Source organism: Orycteropus afer, unplaced genomic scaffold, assembly GCF_000298275.1.
Source record: "Orycteropus afer afer isolate SDZICR_OR568_19922 unplaced genomic scaffold, OryAfe1.0 scaffold00021, whole genome shotgun sequence".
Lineage (NCBI taxonomy): Eukaryota > Metazoa > Chordata > Mammalia > Tubulidentata > Orycteropodidae > Orycteropus > Orycteropus afer.
Window position 1 is genome coordinate 11,154,245 of NW_006921608.1, and position 23,074 is coordinate 11,177,318.

Consider the following 23,074-nt stretch of genomic DNA (forward strand, 5'->3'; position numbering starts at 1 on the left):
TGAAGACAGACTAGGAAGAAAGGTCTGAAGATCTTCCTGAAATCAGCCAATGAAACTTGTGGATCACAAGGGTCCAATCCACAACCAGTCAGGGGATGGCCCAGGACTGCACAGTATTTCATTGGTGCTGTGCATGGAGTCACCGCGAGCTGGTGACCAATCTAATGACAGCTAACAGCAGCTGTTAGCTCTCTCTTTGATTTAGCCACACGGGACCTTCTATTAATATGCTAAGTATGCTCCCATCTCAGAGTCTTCCCACTGGCTCTTTTTCACCTGCTTGGAACACTATTAATGTAACTCGGATATCTGCAGTGCTGGAACCCTCCCATGTCCTAAGGACTCTTCTCAAAGGCCATGCTTGACGACTTTATATAAAATTGTTCCCCCATTACTCTCAATCCTTTTAGCCTGATTTCCTTCATAGCACCTATCATCACCTACTTTATTATATACTTTCCCCAACCAGCATGCATGCTCCACGAGGACAGAAAATGTTCCATTCAATAGTGAATCTCAATGCCAGGATCAACACCCAGTATATAGTGGCACTAAGACACATTTGTTGAAAAAATGAATGGGTATTTTCAGTAGCTTGAGGTACAAAGGGAGATATGAGGAATTCTTAACATTTCTGACCTTAAAATTATTTTATATTATTGTATTATTTTATATAACCAAATGGAAACATATTCATTCATAATACTAAAGAATAAACAACAACAACAAACCCACTGCCATCGAGTTGACTGCAATTCATAGTGACTCCTTAGAGTAGAAATTTTAATTAAAGTGTATAGACACTGGATCAAGTGAAAGGTCATCCACCTGAGATACCTACACTCTGGGCATTTTTGCTTGTTTCTTTCCTAGAATGGCAGGACTCTTTGAGATGAAACATACAGAAAGACCAAAAGTAAATTATTCTACAAAACTGGGGGAGGAGTGGGAGAGAGGGCTGATACTCCAAGACCTAATAAATATATCATTGCATTCTCTTTGTAAATTTTGTGTTCTTAAGGAGCTCTGGTGGCATAGTGCCTAAGGCATTTGACCCACCAGCCACTCCTTGGAAGGAAGATGGGGCAATCTACTTCTGTAGTGATACCACCTCGGAAACCCTAGGGGTCGCTCTGAGTTGGATCCCACTCTGAGTTGTTTTTTTTTTTTAAGGGATTGTTTGTTGGCTTTATTAAAATTGTGTGTGCTCTTGTCTTATCTTCCATTAAAGTGTAAGCCCATTGAAGACATGACCCATTAGGTCACCTGAATGTGGTGAGAGAACTAGGTAATCCAAAATCAATTATGTTTATCTAATTAATGAAAAACACAATGGGTGTCAAATAAAATATTTTGCATCTAGACAAAGTGGGTACACACTGACTATAAAGTACTCATACATATACATGTACACACACACTCTCTCTCTGAGTATATTTTACGTATTTTGGCAGTAAAATAAGAGTTTCTTAACCTATCATTGAATTGCTAGAATGAATACACATGCTCGACGGCAGAGATTGCAAATTTTCATAATATTTAAGATGGAGGAGCAGAGAATTTGAAGTATGTACAAAGACAAAATGTCCTACTAAAAATATCGTTTTAATTAGTGGTAGCATCAACACTGCAGAACATAAAAACCGAACGTTTCAATCTGAAAAGCCTACAACCGTTAAAAAAAAAAAGATGATGCTACTTCAATCTAGATTTGCTAACTGGAAATACATTCTTTTGTTATCCCTGAAGATTACCGAAACCTTAACAAACGTTAAGAAAAATACCCTGTGTGTATTCTTCTAGGTTATTTCCAGAAAATACAAGCAGGGCTCCTGGGACAGATTTAGCATGGAGCTAAATCTCAGACTTGAACAAGCCTCCAGCATAGAACTCCAGTGTTCTTTTCCTTAGGGATACCACCCCCATCCCACCCAGCACACAATTGCTTAAGCTTTAGGCCCCTAAAAAATGGGCCCACATCTGCCAGGCATTCATTAGAATATGAAGATTAAGAAAAGGAAGCTAGAATTCACAAAAATGACCCAAAAGTTGTTTGTTGATTTCAAACATTTCTCAACAGTTCAGGCAAACAGGCAGCGGTATGTCCCTTTGTGCTATTGTTTCTATTGTTTTTCCCAGGCTGCAAAAAAATTAAATCTAGGAAACTATGGCTAGATAAACGGTCCTTTCATTAAATCTATGTAATCCCAGAGTTAGTACCAAAGAGAGTAAGTCACGCACCATAGTGAAACCAGATTAACATGCTCAGAACTTATTTCCAACAGTAAATAGTTTTTATTGGCGCAGAGCATAACTTGTTAAAAATCGGTTTTTAGTCTGAATTTGTTTGAGTCACGTTGTATCTAGATAGACTAGAACTACGCAGAAAAACCAACCGTTAATTCTGCGATTAAATAAGGAACCACAGTAAGTCTTGTCCGACTTTCACTACATTTGCAACCATTTTTTGACACGAAGATAAAAATAAAATTTAAAAACACACAGACAAAAAAAAAAAAAAAAAAAAAAAAAAAACCCTGCTGTAATCTCTGCTTTTGGCTAGTTAAGTTTTCACACCCAGTGTTTCCTTAAAGGGTACAGAGAAAGGAGGAGAAGGGAAAGAGTTATTCTCATACAAACTTCCCTCCCACCCCACCCCTCCCCTCCCCGGGCTCTTTCCCGTGTTTGTCACCCAAGCTCTTCCCCTCCGGTGTGTAACACGCAGTTAACTTTGCATTGGTGGGTATCGCAGCCTGTGCTGTTAAATTAGCCTACCTCACCAGCGACTTTACTTCCCCTCCACCCGTAGATAGGTCCCAGGCCCTTCCCACTCCCTCCCGCAGAGTCCCTCGAATTTGGAGGGGTCTCGGGCTACTTCTGCTGAAAAGGCATTGGCGGCCCAAGGCCTCCCGGCACCCAGCCCAGCCCTCGTCCTAGAGGAGACACCTTCAGGAAGGTCTCCTAGAGGTGGCCGCAACACCAGGTTAAAGCAAAAAGGCGTCCCCTACGCACTTCCAATAGGACGCAGCCAGTCCCCTGCCTGGGACGCGCCCAAAAGTAGGGGGAAGGGAGTGTCGCCACCGAATCCCAGGAAAGGCCGCGGGTCCCACCCCCGGCTCCCCCGGGCTCCCGCCCTCGGCCCCACCTTCCCCTGCTCGCACAAAGCCAGCCCGAGGGCGGGGGCCAGGCCCGCTAGGAGGCCTCCAGGATGCGGCGGGACCCCAGCCCGGCGACCCGCGGCCCGGCCTCAAGGCCTCGCAGGCCGCTCTCCCGGGCGCGCCTGGAGCGCCCGTCCGGGAGGGAAAGACGTGCTTCCCCGCGAGCGCTTCGAGGCGCGGGCATCTGCGCCCCGCCAACTGGGCCCCTGCCTGGCTTCTCAGCCCCGAACAGGCCCGGCGCCACCCGGAGCTGGTGGCTCCAGCGTGGAGCGCCCGGGGCTTTAGGGTCCCAGACGGACTCGGGAGGCGGGAAGGGGCGCGGTGCTGGCGCCGTCGGAGCTCGGGCATGATTTTGTTTCAGGCTCCCCTTTGCGCCCCGCTGAGACGCACGTTCCGGGCCTCAAATCAGTTCCCCCCATTTTCGAAAGGCCCAGCCCGGAGGAACCTGCGTAAGGCGGTCACATACTGCGGGGGCGGGGACAAGAGCTCCTGGGGTGGGCAGAGGGGCGCCGGGGGCGGGCTGGGGTGTGCACTGTGCCCGGCGGTGCCCAGCGCCCCCGGCCTCCCCACGCCTCCCGTCGGGGCCGCACACGCGGACGCGCACACGCACACCCGCCAGCCCAAGTGCGCGAAGATGGCCGTTTCTGCTTCAGTATAAAAGCTCTTTGTTGGGCTCACACAAAAGCAGGAAAGACCCGCTTTTCCAAAGGGCCTTTTGGACAGATCGAAAAAAGTCAACTGAGCTTCCAAACGGCCCTAGAAGCCTGCAGCGGAAGGTGCAACTGAGGGAGAGGAGGAGGAAGAACAGGCCTCCCACTCCCATGTCCCCAAACTTCTGTCAACATCCTAGTACTCGTACAGGCAGCTAAGGGAAGGAGGAAAGAGAAAAACACTACTTTTTAGCAAGGCCCAAAGGGCCTTAAACAGTCACATTCTTGCAGGGTTTCTCTCCTTGATTGGGGTAGAAACATAATCCGGAAAAGTCTGGATACACCAAAACGAAAAAGAAAAAAAGAAAGTGAAAAAAATAAAAATAAAAAAAACCGTAACGAACCAGTTGCCATCAGCCCAAAGTGGTAGGAGCAGCAGCCGGCGCGTGTGATCCACTTACTTGTCGGACTCTTGTGACATGTTTGATCCAATGAACTCGCTCCCCTTTTCCTGGAGCCTCAGCCTCTGGTGAAACTGGACTTTCAAGTCTGTGCAGGTGAAGGTGTGTGAGAGCGCCCGAGATGGCAGAACAAGAGCTACAGGTAATTCTGCTTTTTCCGTCCCCCCTCACCACTCTCGCTCGCTCGCCCGCTCGCGCCCTCACCTAGCCGGAAAGGTGGGATAAGGGGGGGCCCTCACATGGGGCCGGAGCTCGGAGGCGGCCGGGCGGCGCGGAGTCCTCCTGGATCGTGGCAATGGGCAGACACAGAGCAGAAAGTGGCGGACTTGGGCGGCCACAGGTAACTTTCTCACAAGGAGCTGAATTCTTTCACTACAGGGTACAAGCCCTAGGGACGAGCTGCTCGGTGATTGGCTGCGGAGCTCCCTCAGGTGAGCTGCCATTGGCAGAGGCACACTCAGGTAAGGCCCTTCTCCAAGTGCAGGTAACTCACTCAGAAGTTTACCTGAGTGGAGCGGCGGTACACTTGCAGCTCTGCGGCGGCCTGCGGGAGCCTAGGGTCAGGGCTTCGAGGAGACTTCAAGCTGCCTTCCCCGAGGCCGAGGTGTGGGGGCGGGGAGGGAAGCGGGAAAGAAGGAAAGAGAAAAACGGGACACTTGCAAACAGTAAGGATTGTGGGTGGAACGGAAGGACGAGCGAGGGCTGAACTCAGGTGTCCCAAGCCGATGGCATCGAAGGCACAACACAACCAAGGCATTTTGTAGGCAAATTAAGAGGACTGTTTGTCAACAGCAGAGGAGTATACGACACGAAGTCACTTTGTGCTCAGAGGGGAGAAGAAACGCAAAGATTGCTGTCTCTGTGGCGTAATTGCATTTTTAACATTCTTATCCACAACAAACACTTTTCGTGTCCCAATGTGTAAGAGATACCAGGGAGATTACAAATTTTCAAAATAGATGAGCATCCTTTCATCAGCAGGGCTGGTGGGCAGTGGCGTGGTTGGGATAGTAAGGAGATTTGGTTGAGTAGATACTGAGATAGGGAGGTCTGGTGGCCTAGTGCCTAAGGCATTTGACTGCTAACTAGAAGGGTGGCGGTTCACACCCAACAGCCATTCCTCGGAAGGAAGGGTAGGTAATCAACTTCTGTAGTGATACCGCCTCAGAAACCCAAGGAGGGGTCGCTATGAGTCGGATCCGGCTCGGCGGCAGTGAGTTTGGTTTTTTGTTTTTGGTTTAGGTACTAAGATGGCCCACGCGCATGTCTGTCTTTTCCCCTTCGGGATTCCAAAGCTGCAAATCACCACTGAATCCCTTCCAGAAACCTGTTGTCATTTGACGTTTCCAGGCAGGCATCAACATTTACATTGTAATTCAATAGAAGCAGCTACTACAAAGGTGCTTTATCTTTCCAGCTTAATATGGTTGCTACGGAAACAATTCAGGACGAAACTGTGTGTGTGTGTGTGTGTGTGCTTGTTTCTCCTGGTTGAGAGTAACATGAATTAGCAAAGGTGTAGTTTATAACTGCTGCTACCAGAGAGTGAAGCGTTTGTGAAAGTTCTGACAGGAATCTAGCCCTCACCTATGCATTATGGAATTAAATAAGGAAGATGTTAGGAACGGTGCCCCCCAAAAAATATGCGTTGTAAATCTTATCCTTATGCCTGTGGTTATAATCCTCTTTGGGAGTAGGGGCTGTCTTTGTTATGTTGAAACAGTGTACCATAAAACTAAACCAAACTCACTGCTATCGAGTCAATCTCGACTCATAGTGACCCCCTTTGGGCTTCCAGGGCTGTAAATCTTTACAGAAGTAGATTGCCCCGCCTTCCTTCTGTGAAGGGGCTGATAGATTTGAACCAGCAACCTTTGGGTTAGCAGTCAAATGCCTTAGGCACTATGCCACCAGAGCACCTTGATGAGACAGTGTAGCCTAGGGTTTATGGTCAGTCTCTTCTGAGATATAAGAGATTAAACGTAAACTAGAGAATAGAGATGGGGGAAGAGAAACACCAAGCCGCAAGCAGATCACCCAGAAACAGCAGCTCAGAACAGACACCTTCCTCCAGAACTGACAGGGAGAGGAAGCCGCCCCTGATAGCCAGCCAGCACCTCAAATTCTGACTTCTAGCCTCCTAAACTGTGAGAAAATAAATTTGTTGGTAAAAGTCACCCATTGGTGGTATTTCTGTGATAGCCGCTCTAGAGAACTAAGACAGAGGGCATAGAAAGTTCACCCTATTTTATTTCAACCTAATGTTAAAACTGCCTAAATTGATATAACTTCTATTTTAATCTTTATGGATCAGATATTTGCTGAAAATTACATTATGAGGTTTAAGGTTTGATTGTTTCCATGTTTTCAGTCACATAAATTTCAAACATTTATTTGTATTTCTTTTTAAGACAAGATAAACACCATGTGGTTAATTTTTAAAGATGATTTAAGATAATGCAGCACCCACCTCTCCCCTACCTTCCCAACCTCCTTTCAAGAGGCAACCACATTCCATGTTTAGCTGTTTCTTCAGTCATTTACCTTCTTAGTTCTAAATAATTTATACTGATAGCTCTTGATTGATCAATTTTAGTTGTGTTTTGACTGCCTGTTGCCTTAGATAAGGATTTAGCTCTTACATCCCAACCAGCTTTCCTCTCCCCCGCCCCCCGTTCTTGAAACATAATTTCACAGTTGAGGGATGGTCAGTAGGCAGTGACTTTGTAATTATCAGTCACAACACAGCCAACTGGAGTACTATGGTTGTTTCCTTTCTTTAGAAACCTTTTCTCTGGTAGCATAGTGCCTAAGGCATTTGACTGCCAACCAGAAGGCTAGCTGTTCAAACCCACCAGCCACTCCTCGGAAGGAAGATGGGGCAATCTACTTCCGCAGTGATACTGCCTCGGAAATCCAAGGAGGAGTCACTATGAGTTGGGTCTGACTTGACGGCACATAACAACAACTATTTACTTAGGTTATTATGCACTTATCCTGATAATTTTTCTCCAACGAATCTACCAAATGACTAGCAAATTTATTTTCCAAACAAACAGTTTCTTTTCTTTGTTTTTCCTTCTGGAACCATCCGCCAAAAGCCTGCTGTTCTTCTGTTCCATGGAGGTGAGTTGCTCTCTGAAAGTCCTGCGACTGTCACCCTGGAATGCCCCTGCATCTCCAGGGTGAGAACCCTCATTTCTGAATCGCATGCTTCCTTCTTGGTTTACCATCTCATTATCTACAGCACTTCCCCAGGGATAGGCCCAGAAAGGGGAGGTAAGAGTAAAACTGTGATTTGAGTCCTTACACACTTGAAATATCTTTATTTGACCCCATCTTTTGATTGAGATTTAACCAAGCATAGAATTCTAACTTGAAATTTTTCATTCATAATTCCATAAAAATTGTTCTTTTATTTTCCAATTTCCAGTTGTTACTGTTGAGGATCTCAGTGCCATTCTGATTTCTATTCCTTTGTGAACTGGAATTTCTCTCTCTGGAAACTTATAGAATTGTCTTTTTATCTCTAGTATTCATTTTGAAATCTCATAATTATGTGCCTTGGTTTAGATCATCTTTTATTTTCATCTTTTATTCAATGGACCCTTTAATCTGGAGACACATCTCATTCAGGGAAATTTTCTTGAAATATTTCTTTAAATTTCCTCTCCTTTTGGGGAAGGCATGAGGCTTTGGTGGGTCAGTACATAGAATTCTTGCATCCCATGTGTGAGACCAGGGTTTGATTCCTGACCAGTGCATCTCACATGGAGGAGCTCTGGTGGTATAGTGGGTAAGGCATTTGGCTGCTAACCAGAAGGTTGGTGGTTCAAACCCACAAGCTGCTCCATGGGAGAAAGATGAGGCAATCTACTTCCATAAAAATTTACAGCTTTGGAAACCCAATGGGGGTCACTGTGAGTCAGAATCGACTTGGTGGCAGTGGGTCTTTTTTGGCACCTGACGTGGACCCATCACCCATCTGTCAATGGTGAAATGGGCATTGCTATGATGCTGAACAGGTTTCAGCAGACTTTACAGACTAAAGCAGACTATGAGTAAAAACCTTGTGATCTAATTCCAGAGATCAGCCAGTGCAAGCCCTGTGGACCATGATTAGTTCCCTGCAACAGATCGGGCAGGTGCAGGACCCAGCAGCATTTTGCTCAGTAGTACACGGGCTGCTACGAGTCAGGAGCTGACTCGAAGGCAGCTAGCACCAACAACAGCCCTAGCAGAGTAGTAATTAAGAACATAAAAACTCTGGAGCCAGATTGCCTGAGTTCAAATCCTACCTCTACTATGTGACATTGGAGTATCATCTTGCTGTGCCTCATCATAAAGTGGGGATAATAGCAATAATTATCTCACTAATATATTTGAGTCACGTAGAACAGTGCCAGACACATAAAAGCTCTTAATTGTTGTTAGTTCTTATTTTTCCTAAAACTCCCATTAGTTGGATATTGGGTTTCCTAAATTAACCTTTTCTTTCCTGTTGATCATCTCTTTGTCTTGTGTTCTGTTTGGGGGGCTATTCCCTTGCTTTACTTCCAACTGAAATTTTATTCCAGCTATTCTTAGAGCTCTTCTCATCTTTTCTTCATTTTTTTAAACAGAATTCTATGATTATGTTATGTTTGTAATAATTTCTTCTAGCTGTTCAGGGTACCTCCTGTAAGACTTTCTTCCACTTCCTGCCTTATCTCTGCTTTCTCTGGCTTCCTTTCTCCCCATGTGTTTGTTTTATTCTCATGACGTTGAAGGCTTTCCTCAAATGTCTGTAGACCTTTTCCCTTCCATTCATACTTAAGTGTAAGATAATTAGACCCTTACTGGAATCTCTGTGTATGGAGCTGGAAGAAGTGTGCTTGCTCACTGGTGGACTTTCTGTGTAGTGATCAGATGAAGGCTTGTCTTTTCATGGGAAAATCCCCCAAATATTAGAAACTAGAGGTCTCTTCTTTGAGGCTCTTCAGGGTCTCCAGAGAACTGTTCTTCAATCTCTTGCCTAAGGGGGCATTCATCTTCTGGAAGCAGTTCAGGAGGAATTCCTGGAGGATTCATTGTTCAGTATGCAGTCCCCACTTTCGCTTCTTTCCTGTTGGTGCCTTATTCCTATACTTCTTTATGCCTGGTGTTCCTGAGCCTCAAGCCTCTCTCCTTTTCCTCTTGCTGCGGTCCAGTCACCTGGCTGTATGGGATGGGGTGGGGGACAGAGGTTCAAACACCAAATGCCAACTTTCACCCAGCTCCCTGCTTTCAGCCCTTGCCACTCCTTCTGGAATCCTGGAGCCTCTCAGCTCTCTGGCTATCTCTGAGGCCAAGGCAACTCTGGAGTTTTGTAGCACAAAGGGGCTCTTTCCATGCTGACTTCTGTGACCACGTGAGAGTGTCTTCTTGCTGTTCTATTCCACCAGTTTCCGTTCTTTCATCCACCCCATCTTTCAGAGTTGTTGAAGTATAGTAAAATCTGCAAAAGCCAGAACCTATACAAGGCAGAAACCTGTGGGAGAAGGAAACTCAACTATTTTCCACTAAAATAAGTGGAATGACTGCACTCAGTCGAAGGCAGAAAACACGGGAGATCCAGAAAAACTAAGCGCCCCAATGAGTTCTGGCTCTCACAGGTTTCACTGTGTAGCCTTTGCTGGTGAGCTCTTTTCTCTCCTCTTTGCCCCTGTGGATTTATCTCTTTATGTACTTTTACTACAGAGTTTTAAGAAAGAATGAAGAGAAACAAGTGTAATCAGTCTGTCAGCTTTAATCTCAAGTCCATTTTCAAAATTTTCCAAAAGCTTTTACCAATCAGTCCCAAATTTGTCGTGCAAGGGAAAGGACCATTTGTGGCTAACCCTTTCCTTTTATTGTCCATGATGGTGACAATTCCTTTCTTCCTCTCCAGCATTTAACAGTTCACCTTTGATTAGATAGCTTGGTGTTCCCTTGATTGGCTAACTACTGCTATGTGGATTGATAAGATTAATGAAGGAGAAGGTTTACAGAAACCATTTTACATTGTCAACCATGCAATTACCTCCATTACACAATCATCTGGATTCTTTGAGCAGAAGAGTTGTAAATTAATGTGATAGCTTCTGCCACACCCATCCTGAGAATATACAGCATTCTCTCCAAACATCTTTTTCCACAAACATCTAAGTATAGCTGTGGTTTTCAAAGTAGGCCCCTGGACTATCAGCATCAGATTACTTGGGAACTTGTTAGAAATACAAAAATATGATTTAACCCCAGACCTACTGAATGAGAGACTCAGGACGGGAGGAGAGCATCTGCATGTCTAACAATCCTTCCAGGTGGTTTTGAAGCACATTAGAGCTTGAGAACCGTTAAGAGTACAATATTCTGACAAGAGGAAGTAGCACATCTTCAGTCATTGAAAGTCATCATCCTAAATTATGCTGAACTTGGGATTTCCCAACAACTTTCATCAACCATAGGGTAATTAACAGATTTTTGCCTGTGTGCATCATTCCTTTCTCAACCTAGTGATTGATTGTTTGTTTGTTTAAATGTCTGGCTACTCTCCTTGATTGGAGCAGTTAGCACATCAAAAAAATGAACATTGGATCTGCGAAGATACTCATCATGGAGTTTCAGCACAATTTAGAGTTTGCTGGTCATTTTAGGGGGCAGCAACAAAATAAAATTTCATATGAGAGCAAGAGGCAAAACATTCCAATACCCAGAAGTTTTGGAAGTATTGTTTTTAGAATAAACTATTTATTTTATTTTTGAGATCAAAGTTTAGTGAAACAGTATTGTTTATTTCTGCTATCATGTTAATAGTGATCTTTAGCATCTATTGTGATAGCTAAATCTAATTTCCTAGAGTTTAAAAAAAAAGTATTTGGTGCTAAGTTTTCATTTTACTATAGTGAATCTTTTATAGTGAGACTTGGGGAAAAGAATGCCACTTCAGTGGCATCTGGGCAGAAAAATCAAGTTTTACAGGACTGCAGATCTAGTCAAACAAGTCTGTTTGCTGCTTGTTCTTCTGCTACATGTTATGTCGTATACAGGACCACTGTAGCAGACCTTCACTAAACCCACTGTGGAGCCAGTGGCAAGTGGTAACTTCCAGGTTGTGTCACAGCATGAAAACACCAATTTGTTAGGCTGGCTATTACCCACAGGAAGAAACCTTAGAAAGAATGAAATGTACATGGATACCTGAATTGGAAATAGCATAGGGATTTATAACTTAAGTGAGCATTAAGTGGCAGTTCCCTTGAAGTTTAGGGCCACTTCTATTTTTCATAGTTGCTGATTTCATGAAGGATCTTATGGAATTAGCCAGCAGCCAGCTGAGGTTTTGCATATTTCCTTCAGGATAGATAATGTTTCTGTTGTTTGAGCTGGTGGCCCTTCAATAGAAAGCATGGTTCTATTAAACTATGGCACTTTTCTTAGACCCTAATAAGAGGATACAGAAGATTAAAGATAAAAACAAAATTGGGAAATTGACCGAAGGAGTAGAAGCTGATTTATAATAGCTGAGAAAGATGAACCTAAGCATCTGTAGACACCAAGGATCAAGTGTGTTTAACCTGCAGTACCTCTAAAGGCTTAGAAAATAAAATGTCTAGTTATCATAGAAAGTAGGGTTGATACAAAGTTGTTAGACGCTTAGGTTCCCACCTATACCCAGCACAATCAGTTTCTCTTTCCTCCTCCATGAGGGCAGGAGATTGGTCAGATTGAACCAGGAAGACTTCAGATTTGGGAATATTAGGCAAACCATCAGGAATGAGAGGAGTGAGACATTAGACCTATAACAGGGTAGTGGAAGTCCAGGAGCCCTGGTCATGCAGTGGTTAGGCTCTTGGTGGTGAAAAGTCAATTCAAACCCACTGGCCACTCTGCAGGAGAAAGATGAGGCAATCTTCTTCCATAAAGATATATAGCCTGGGAAGTCCTATGGAACAGTTCTACTCTGTCCTTCAGGGTCACTGTGAGTCAGAATCAACTCCATGGCAGCTGGTTAGAGGAGTGGAAGGCCATGTACTAATCATTGAGATACCATCTTCTAGCTTCCTCCACCCAGTTTAGGAAGCTAGAGTCAAGCTTATCCCATCACTACCTTGCCTCCCTCCCTTAACACAGGAGATCAGAGGAAATTTCTTTGGATGAATTGTAAAGTTCTAGAGAAAATATCTACAGATACTAACTTGTGTGTTTCAATCAAAAGAAAAAAGAAAAGAAGGAAGAAATAATAGAAGGATCTCTACCATATCTCCTTTTAACAAAGGCATCCCACACAGAGCTTCTAAAAAGCTTTTTTTATGCCATACTCTTAAATAAACATGAGGTCAAGGATCACTAGTGCCTAAGGCACTTGACTGCTAACCAGAAGGCTGGCGGTTCAAACCCACCAGCCACTCCTCGGAAGGAAGGTTGGGCAATCCTACTTCCGTAGTGATACTGCCTCGGAAACCCAAGGAGGGGTCGCTATGAGTCAGGGCTGACTCGACGGCACATAACAACAACAACAACAACCGCCTCAGAAACCCAAGGAGGGGTCACTATGAGTCTGGGCCGACTCAAGGGCACATAACAACAACAACAACAACGTACTAATATCACCCTCCTCACTTTCATCCTTATAAGAATATATGTATTTTACTTTTCATGTATCTCATTGATCATCAGAGCATTTCTCCCTATTTTGGGAATTATTATAATTACTTTGATGGTCTAAATTAATTGTAAATAAACTGAGAAGAGATGGCATTTACCCAAGGGAAAATGCCAAAATGAGAACCCGGAGACCATGGCTGGGGCTATAGTGGAACAGAATGTTCTCTCTGAGATTTTTAATGAGGTGTGCTCAGTATGCTCTCAAGAATGTTTCAGGCTGTAAAAACATATTCCAATGAATATCATGAGACTATCCCTTCCCTATTCAGAATCCTTCGAAAATTCTTCAGTACACACAAGGCAACTTAATTTACCAGTTGAGATCTTCCATGTTCCAAATTAATTTGTCTGAATCCATCATTACTGGCCTTCCACATAAGGAGATCCATGTTGGATGGGACGCAGTTTGTGTTCTTCAGGGATAGAAGGTGGGGGGAGCTAGGCTTGGGACCTTCCAAATCACAAATATTTCCTCTCATGTACACTATCTCAGGACACTGAGGATATTGGAAGAAGTACTCCATGAAAACATGGGAGAACATCAAGAAAGGGATAGCCTTAAGCAGAGCCATAACCATGACTAAAAATTGGGATGTGGATCAAAATGGTCAGAAAGGATATTTAGAGGGATCATAATACTTGGGCCGAAAGAGATTTTAAAAGTATGCAACAGATCTAAATCTCAAACCAAGGAGATATGAGTGAGTAAAAGCCCATAAAAGTAAAGTGAGATTCAGAGAAAAAAAATCAGCATTTGATGATGAAGATGGTTTGCTTTTATGATCTACCTTACTTGGTACAGTCCCTACCTTCCCCTGCATAGGTGGAGCCAGGTCTTCATAGGTGGTTTTGGCAGAAAGCCCTGAACTTTTCCTAGGTACTGTTGTGATAACAGGTAGGCCTTTGTGTATATTCTGGTCCATGCCTCTTTTAGTACACAAAGTTTGGGAGACAACCAGAGGATAGCACATTTTTCACTGTACTTTTTCCATTTCCAGTTTCAGAGCTGAAGGAAGAGCTGTATGTGGAGGGATGACGGGGAGAATAGGGAGCCAGGCTGTATGACGAGGTCCCCTCATAGTAGTGTTCCAAGGTTGGGAAAGTGCAAATTTGTCAGAAACCGTAGAGCCCTAGAGCTTCACCTAATTCAGATGTCCTTCCTGATTTGTAAGGTCAGTTGGCACAAATGATCAGAGTGTCTTGGAAAAGCTGTCCGAGTGTCTGTAGCTCCTTCCCACTTCTGCTGGAATGTTCAATGTTAGAGACACCCTGGGGCCTTGCTATTCAAATTGTAGCTACAGACCAATAATATTGGAATAACCTGGCAGATTGTTAGAAATGCAGAATATTGAGCTCCACCCAGACCTCTTGGGTTAAATTGCATTTTAATATGATTGATATGCACATTAAAGCTTGATAAGCATTTGTGTAGGGCTTTGAGATTATAATGCAGTGAATTACTTAATATGGCCCTTCTAGCCACAGTCTTCCTAACTCCCACTAAGTGACTCCGTTGTTGTTAGTGCCTTCAAGTTGGCTCCCACTCATAGTGACCCTATGTACAACAGAACCAAACACTGCCTGGTCCTGCGCCAGCCTCACAATCCTTGCTATACCTGAGGCCATTAGTGCAGGAACTGTGTCAATCTATCTTGTTGAGGGCCTTCCCCTTTTTTAATGACCCTCCACTTTACCAAGTATGATATCCTTTTCCAGGGAATGGTCCCTTCTGACAACATGACCAAAGCAAGTGGGACAACGTCTGGCATTCTTGCTTCCAAGGAGCATTCCGGCTGTACTTCTTCCAGGACAGATTTGTTAGTTCTTTTGGCAGTCTATGGTACTTTCAGTATTCTTCACCAACACCCCAACTGAAAATCACCAACTCTTTTTTGGTCTTCCTTATTCATTGTCCAACTTTCATATGCACATGAGGCTACTGAAAATACCTTGGGTTGGGTTAGGCACACCTTAGTCATTGCTCTTGAGCAGTTTAAAAAGGTCTTTTGCAGCAGCTTTGCGCAGCGCAATGCATCATCTCGTTTCTTGACTGCTGCTTCCATTGGTGTTGATTGTGGAACCAAAAAATATGAAATCTTTGACAACTTGAAACTTTTCTCCATTTATGTGGTACTACTTATTGGTCCAGTTGTGAAGATTTTTATTTTCTTTTTGTTGAGGTGTAATCCATACTGCAGACTGTAGTATTTAATCTTTATCAGTGAGAGCTTCAAGTCATCCTCACTTTCAGCAGCAAAATGTTGTGTTGTCAGCATATCGCAGGTGTTAATGAGTCTTCCTCCAATCTAGATGCCATGTTCTTCTTCATATAGTCCAGCTTCTCAGATTATTTGCTCAGCATACAGATTGAATAAATATGGTGAAAGGATAGAACCCTAACACATTCCCTTCCTGATTTTAAACCATGCAGTATCCTCTCATTCTGTTCAAACAACAGCCTCCTGGTCTATGTCTAGGTTCCTCATGAGCATAATTAAGTGTTCTGGAATTCCCATTCTTCTCAATATTATCCATAACTTGCTATGATCCACACATCTAATGCTTTTGCATAGTCAATAAAAACAAGTAAACATCTTTCAGCCAACATCCATCTGATATCAGCAATAATATCCCTCATTCCACGTCCTCTTCTGAATCCAGTTTGCATTTCTGGAAGTTCCCTGTCAATATACTGCTGCAACCATTTTTTAGTTATCTTCAGCAAAATTTCACTTATATTTTTCTATAATTTCCACTTTCTGTGGGATCATCTTTCTTTGGGATGGATACAAATAGAGATCTCTTCCAGTAAGTTGGCCAAGTAGCTGTCTTCCACATTTCTTGGGATAGACAAGTAAGTGCCTCCATTGCGGCATTGGGTTGTTGAAACATTTCAGTGGGTATTCCATCAATTCCTGGAGCTTTGTTTTTCAGCAATTCCTTCAGTGCAGCTTCAACTTCTTCCTTCAATACCATTGGTTCTTGATCATATGCCACTTCCTGAAATAGATGAACACCAACCAATTCTTTTTGGTACAGTAACTCTGTGTGTTCCTTCCATCTTCTTTTGATATTTCTTCCATCATTCAATATTTTGTCCACTGAATCTTTCAGTACTGAAACTTGAGGCTTGAATTTTTTCTTCATTTTTTTTTCAGTTTGAGAAATGACTAGTATGTTCTTCCCTTTTGGTTTTCTAACTCCAGGTCTTAGCACTTGTCATTATAAGAATTGACTTTGTCTTTTTGAAATCTTTTTTGTTTGTTTGTTTGCAGAGCAGAGTTTGTTTTACATTCAACTTTACATGTACATTTAGTTTTACTCCCCATTTACCATTCCCAATCCTAACCGAGGTTTGGGTTGGGTTGAAATCTTCTGTTCAGCTCTTTTATCTTGATATTTCTTCCATTTTTTTTAGCTACTCTCCATTCAAGAGCAAGTTTCAGAGTCTCTTCTGACATCCATTTTGGTCTTTTCTTCCTTTCCTGTCTTTTTAATGACCTTTTGCTTTCTTCATGAATGCTGTTCTTGATGTCATCTCACAATTCCTCTGGTTTTTAGTCATTGGTGTTCAAGCATCAAATCTATTGTTTAGATGGTCTCTAAATTCAGGAGGGATATAATCAAGGCCATATTTTGGCTCTTGTAGACTTGTTTTAATTGTCTTCAGCTTCAGCTTGAACTTGCATATAAGCAGTTGATGGTCTATTCCATAGTCCACTCCTAACCTTGTTTTGGCTGAAGATATTTCGCTTCTCCATCACCTCTTTCCACAGATGTAGTCAATCTGATTCTTGTGTATTCCATCTGGCGAGGTCCATGTGTATAGCTGCCGTTTGTGTTGTTTAAAAAAGGTATTTGCAATGAATAAGTCTTTGGTCTTGCAAAATTCTATCATGTGATCTTCTGGGTCATTTCTATCACTGAGAACATATTTTCTAACTACCCATGATTCTTGTTTGTTTCTGACTTTCACATTCCAGTCACCAGTAATAATCAACACATCTTGATTGCATGTTTGGTCAATTTCAGACTGCAGAAGTTGGTAAAAATCTTCAATTTCTTCATCTTTGGCTTTGATAGTAGATGTGTAAATTTGAATAATAGTTATATGAACTGATCTTCCTTGTAGGTGTATGCATATTATACTATCACTGACAGCATTGTACTTCAGGATAGATCTTGAAACATTTTTTCTGAACATTCCTCTTCAATTTGTCATTCCCGGTGTAGTAGATTGTATGGTTATCTGATTCAAAATGGCCAAAACCAGTCCATTTCAGCTCACTAATGCCTTGGATATCGATCCGAATGTGTCCCATTTCATTTTTTACAACTTCCAATTTTCCTAGATTCATATTTCATACATTCCACATTCCGATTATTAATGGATGTTTATAGCTCTTTCTTGCCACATCAGCAAATGCAGGTTCTGAAAGCTTTACTCCATTCATGTCATTAAGGTCAACTCTATTCTGAAGAGGCAGCACTTCTCTGGTGGTATTTTGAGTGCCTTACAGCCTGAAGGACTCATCTTCTGGCCCTATATCAGGCAATGTTTCAGGGCTATTCATAAAGTTTTCCATTAGTCTATCAGTTAGTGTGTCACTGCTATTCGTAAGGTTTTCACTGACCAATACTTTGAGAAGTGGATGGCCCTTTCCTTCTTCTGAGTCTGTCTTAGTCTGGAAGCTCTGCTGAAAACCTGTCCACCGTGAGTGACCCTTCTGGTATTTGAAATGCCTGTCACATAGCCTCCAGCCTCACAGCAACACAAAAGCCACCACAGTAGGACCAACTGACAGGTGAGTAGTAGAGAGTGGGGACAGAGGGAATATAAATAATTAGTAATTGTATGCTAATGAGGACAGCCCCTGGGGAATTGACTAGAAGCGTGGATCTCAAACCTCGCTGTGTATCAGCATCTGCACTGGAGCTTGTTAGGAATGTGGATCTCCTGGCCCAACCTCTGACTTAGTGACTTAGAATCTATATTTTTAACTTGCTCTTCCATCTGCACAGGGATTCCTACCATCGTAGGCAAGCAGTAGTACCAAGACCAAGCTTTGGGGAGCCACCAGACCATGTGCTGCCTTTTGGAACTCACCCCTTCATTGAGCCAACTGGGGCATGGTGCATCCCAGCATTAATGACCTAGAGCAGAAGGACATCAATTCATTTTTCTCAGTCTTATCCTAATAACCCCCTTCTCTTCATCCTTCCCTTCATTGACTTTGTGCACCAGCCAAATTTGTCTCCACATTGTAGCTTAAATACTCATTGCATTTTCTGGATGGTATTTAAAGCAATTTGGCTTAAATAATGTAAAATTGGTGTAGGAACGCGATGCCAGGAAGAAAAAAGGATTGCTCTTTAGTCTAAATTTTTAATCATCTTCTTAGACTTCCACCAGAAGCGTAAATTATCCAGAAGGAAGGCGCTTTGGAAATTATCCTGGATTCTCAGATTGTCTTGCTTTTCTCATTCTGTCAGTTGCTGCCACGTGTTTTCGGTAGCAATGGTGTGCTCCAGGTCAATTGTTGTTAGTTGCCATCCAGTCTGCACCAACTCATGGCAACCTTATGTATAACAGAATCAAAGTTGCCTGGTTCTAGAGTTATTTGTGATTTTGTGACTTTTACAGTATTAAATATTAGATAAGCCTTTGCTTTAAAAGTGGGTTTGACACTTTAGTAGAAACAGCCCATTAAAAGTAATCTTTTTGGGTGTTCTGTTTATATTTTTGAATACATATGCATTTTTTAAAATGAGACAAAGATGTATTAGTTATCTATTGCTGTGTAACAAATTTCTCCAAAATTTAGCAGTAAGAAATGTTTATTATCTCAGGTAGTTTCTGAGAGTCAGTAACCTGGCAGCAGCTTGCTGGGTGCTGCTGGTTCCGGGTCTCCTGTTGGGTTATACTCAAGCTAACACCTTGCAGTCATCTGAGGACTGGAAGATCCACTTCCAAGCTTACTCCTGTGCTTGCTCCTCACACTGTTGGACGTAGGGCCTTAATTATTTGCTTTGTGAACTTCTCCACCAGGGCATCAGGATATGACAGCTGGCTTCCCCTAGAGCAAGTGACCAGAGAAAGAAAATGAGAGACCAAAATGGAAGCTGCAACATCTTTTAAAACCTAATTTTCTAAGTGACATACCATTGCTTCTGCTGTAATTCTGTTGGCCACACATGGTGCATTGTGGGAGGTGTGATTATCAGGAGGCAGGATCATTCGGAGCCATTTTGGATGCTGCCTACTCTGGTGGTGTAGTGCCTAAGGCATTTTACTGCTAACCTGATGGCTGGCAGTTCAAACCCACCAGCCACTCCTCGGAAGGAAGACTGGGCAATCTACTTCTGTAGAGATACTGCCTCAGAAACCCAAGGAGGGGTCGCTATGAGTTGAATTGAGTGGGCAATGAGTTTGGTTTTTGGTTTGGTTGAATTAATTGCATCTTTATTGTATCAGCTATTGGGCAACCAGTTGGTAGGGATGAACCAAGTATTCACCAGTCTACAATAGTCTGAGCTGAAGCCTAACTTCTTTGGTGTAAAAAATGGAATCAGTGAGAATGAACAGATTAGGAGGAAAAGACACATGGAGGAAAAGAAGAAAAGTCTCAGTGGAATTCGCCTGCTTGGAACTTTCAGAGAGAAAACTGGTGAGTTACCAGCTGCTTGGGTTGCCCCAGGCAAAATGCAAAATGGGTCCTTAGCAATCCCCACCCCCACCATTCCAGCTCCAGGCATTTTAGTCCTTTGAAAGGAAGACGGCCAATCCCTAAGATGAGCCTAGATGCTACTCTCATACATTTCATGATATAGGCAGCTACTTATGCCCACCTTGTTAGATTTTGACTGATGGCGACCCCATGTGACAGGGTAGAACTGTCCCATAGAGTCTTCTAAGCTATAATCTTTATGGGAGCAGATGGCCCGGGCTCTCTCCTGAGGAATCTCTGGGTGGGTTGGAACCATTAATCTTTTGGTTAACAGCCGAGTCCTTAACCACTGTGCCACCTGGGGTGCTTATGCCCACCTTGTTTTTGTGTGCCATGCCTGCCTTAGAGGCTCTCTGTTGTCTCTGACATTAGGCAAACTGGCAGCTGGAGGTGAGTGGGGAAGTTGAGAGGCTGCCCAAGAAGGCATTTTGTTGATATGCTTAGTGATTTTTTTTAATGGAATAATATTTTTTAAAGTAAAGTTTCACATAGAAATCTGATTTCAGCTTTTTTTTTTTTAAGTCATTTGATCTGTCAACACTGGGCCAAGAGTAGATGGCTCCCTTTGCTCAGTTTCTACCACTCCCTGTTGTTTGTTGTTGTTATGTGCCCGTGCGCGCTTGAGTCCTCAAGTCAGACTCTAGCGACCCCTCCTTGGGTTTCGGAGGCAGTATCACTATGGAAGTAAATTGCCCCATCTTCTTTCCGAGGAGTGGCTAGTGGGTTTGAACCACCAGTCTTCTGGTTAGCAGTCAAGTGCCTTAGGCACTTTGCTACTAGAGCTCCCTAGATCTCCACAATCCTCAGTCTGGGTATAAGCTGTCACTTAAACACACTTGGACTATTGTTTCTTTTCCCACAGAAGGACATTGTTTCTGTCCTATGTCTTTATGATAAATGAACTGTGTGTGGGGGGGGCACATTTAGACTAAGAGGACCACCTCTTTTAAGAAAATTGCAAGAGAATATTTCTTTATGAACACCACTGTCAGTTTGTTGTACTATGGTGGCTTGCATGTTGCTGTGAGGTTGGAGGCTATGCCACTGGTATTTCAAATACCAGAGGAGTCACCCATGGTGAAGTTATAGCAGAGCTTCCAGACTAAGACAGACTCAGGAGAGTCTTTACTTTACTTCTTAAAGTATTGTCAGTGAAAACTTTATGAATAGCAGTGAAACATTGTTTGATAGACTGATGGAGAACTGTATGAATAGCCCTGAAACACTGTCCGATATAGTACCAAAAGTTGAGCCCCTGAGGTCAGAGGGCACTCAAAATATGACTGAGGAAGAGCTGCCTCCTCAGATTAGAGTTGACCTTAATGACATGGGTGGAGTAAAGCTTTTGAGACCTCCATTTGCCAATGTGGCATGACTCAAAATGGGAAGAAACAACTGCAAACTTCCATTAATAATCAGAACATTGAATGTACTAAGTATGAATCTTGGAAAATTGGGAGTTGTCAAAGTGAAATAGAACACATAAAGATCGACATCCTAGGCATTAGTGAGCTAAAATGGACTGGTTTTGGCCATTTTGAATCAGACAATCATATGATCTACTAGGCTGGGCATGACAAATTGAAAAGAATTGGCGTGGCATTCATCTTCACAAAAATGTTTCAAGATCTATCCCGAAGTACAATGCTGTTAGTGATAGGATAATATCTTTACGCCTACAAGGAAGACAAGTTAATATGATTATTATTCAAATTTACGCATCTACTGCCAAAGCAAAAGACTAGAAAATTGAAGATTTTTACCAACTTCTGCAATCTGAAATTAACCAAACATGAAATCAAGATGTATTGATTATTAGTGGTGATTGGAATGCAATAGTTGGAAATAATGAAAGATTGCTGGTAGCTGGAAAATATGGCCTTAGTAATAGAAGTGACACTGGAGATCACATGATAGAATTTTGCAAGACCATTAAGTTGACCTTAATGACATGGGTGGAGTAAAGCTTTTGAGTAAAGCATCACTTATTCATTGCAAATACCTTTTTTCAACAACACAAATGGTGGTTATACACATGGACCTTGCCAGATAGAATACACAGGGATCAGAGTGACTACATCTGTGGAAAGAGATGATAAAAAAAAAAACCCAAACTCACTGCCATCGAGTCAAATATGACTCATAGCAACCCCTCCTTGGGTTTCTGAGGTGTTATCTCCATGGAAGTAGATTGCCCAACCTTTCTTCTGAGAAAGAGATGATAAAGAAGCTTAATATCTTCAGCCAAAACCAAGCCAGGAGCTGACTGTGGATGCCATGCTGGAGGCACTCACTCATCTATGCTAAGAAATTTGGAAGACAGCTACCTGGCCAAGTGACTGGAAGAGATCCATATTTGTACCCATTCCAAAGAAAGGTGATCCAACAGAATGTGGAAATTATAGAACAATATTGTTAATATCATACAAAAGTAAAATTTTGCTGAAGGTAATTCAAAAACAGTTGCAGCGGTATCTTGACAAGGAACTTCCAGAAAGGCAAGCTGGCTTCAGAAAAGGATGTAGAATGAGGGGTATCATTGCTGATGTCAGATGGCTCTTGGCTAAAAGCAAACAATACCAGAAAGATGTTGACTTGTGTTTTAATGACTATGCAAAAGCATTTGACAAACTTCCAGAGCACTTAATTGTGCTCATGAGGAACTTGTACAAAGATGAGAAAGCTGTCATTTAAACAGCACAAAGGGACACTGCATGGTTTTAAATCAGGAAGAGTGTGCATCACGGTTGGATCCTTTCACCACGTTTATTCAACCTGTATGCTGAGCAAGTCATCCATGAAGCTGGACCATATGAAGCAGGTCCTGCCATATGCAGATGGCACAGCCTTGCTTGCTGAAAACGAAGATGACTTGAAGCACTTACTAATGAAGATTAAAGGCAGTATGGATTATACCTCAGCATAAAGAAAACGAAAATCTTCACAACTACATTAAAAAGCAGCATCACAATTAATGGAGAAAAGATTGAAGTTGTCAAAGATTTCTTATTGCATATTGCACCGGGTCTCCAGGAGCAAGGTAAGCACGGGCGGGCTTGTGCTTAGTCCCCGGGAGCGAGGTAAGCATGGGCGGGCTTGTGCTTAGTAACCGGGAGCAAGGTAAGCACTGGCGGGCTTGTGCTTACTCACTGATCTGCACTGAACACTTTCCCTTGTTACCCTCCCTAGAGGGACCGGGTCTCTAGGAGTAAGGTAAGCACGGGCGGGCTTTTGCTTAGTCCCCGGGAGTGAGGTAAGCATGGGCGGGTTTGTGCTTACTCACTGATCTGCACCACTTTGCCTAGTGTAAGTAGGACCCAGGGTTACATGTGAGGAGAGACAACTGAGGAATGCACAGAGTAGCAGGCCGGAAGAGCAGGAGAAAGGGGTAAAACCCAGGAAGCCAAAGAGAA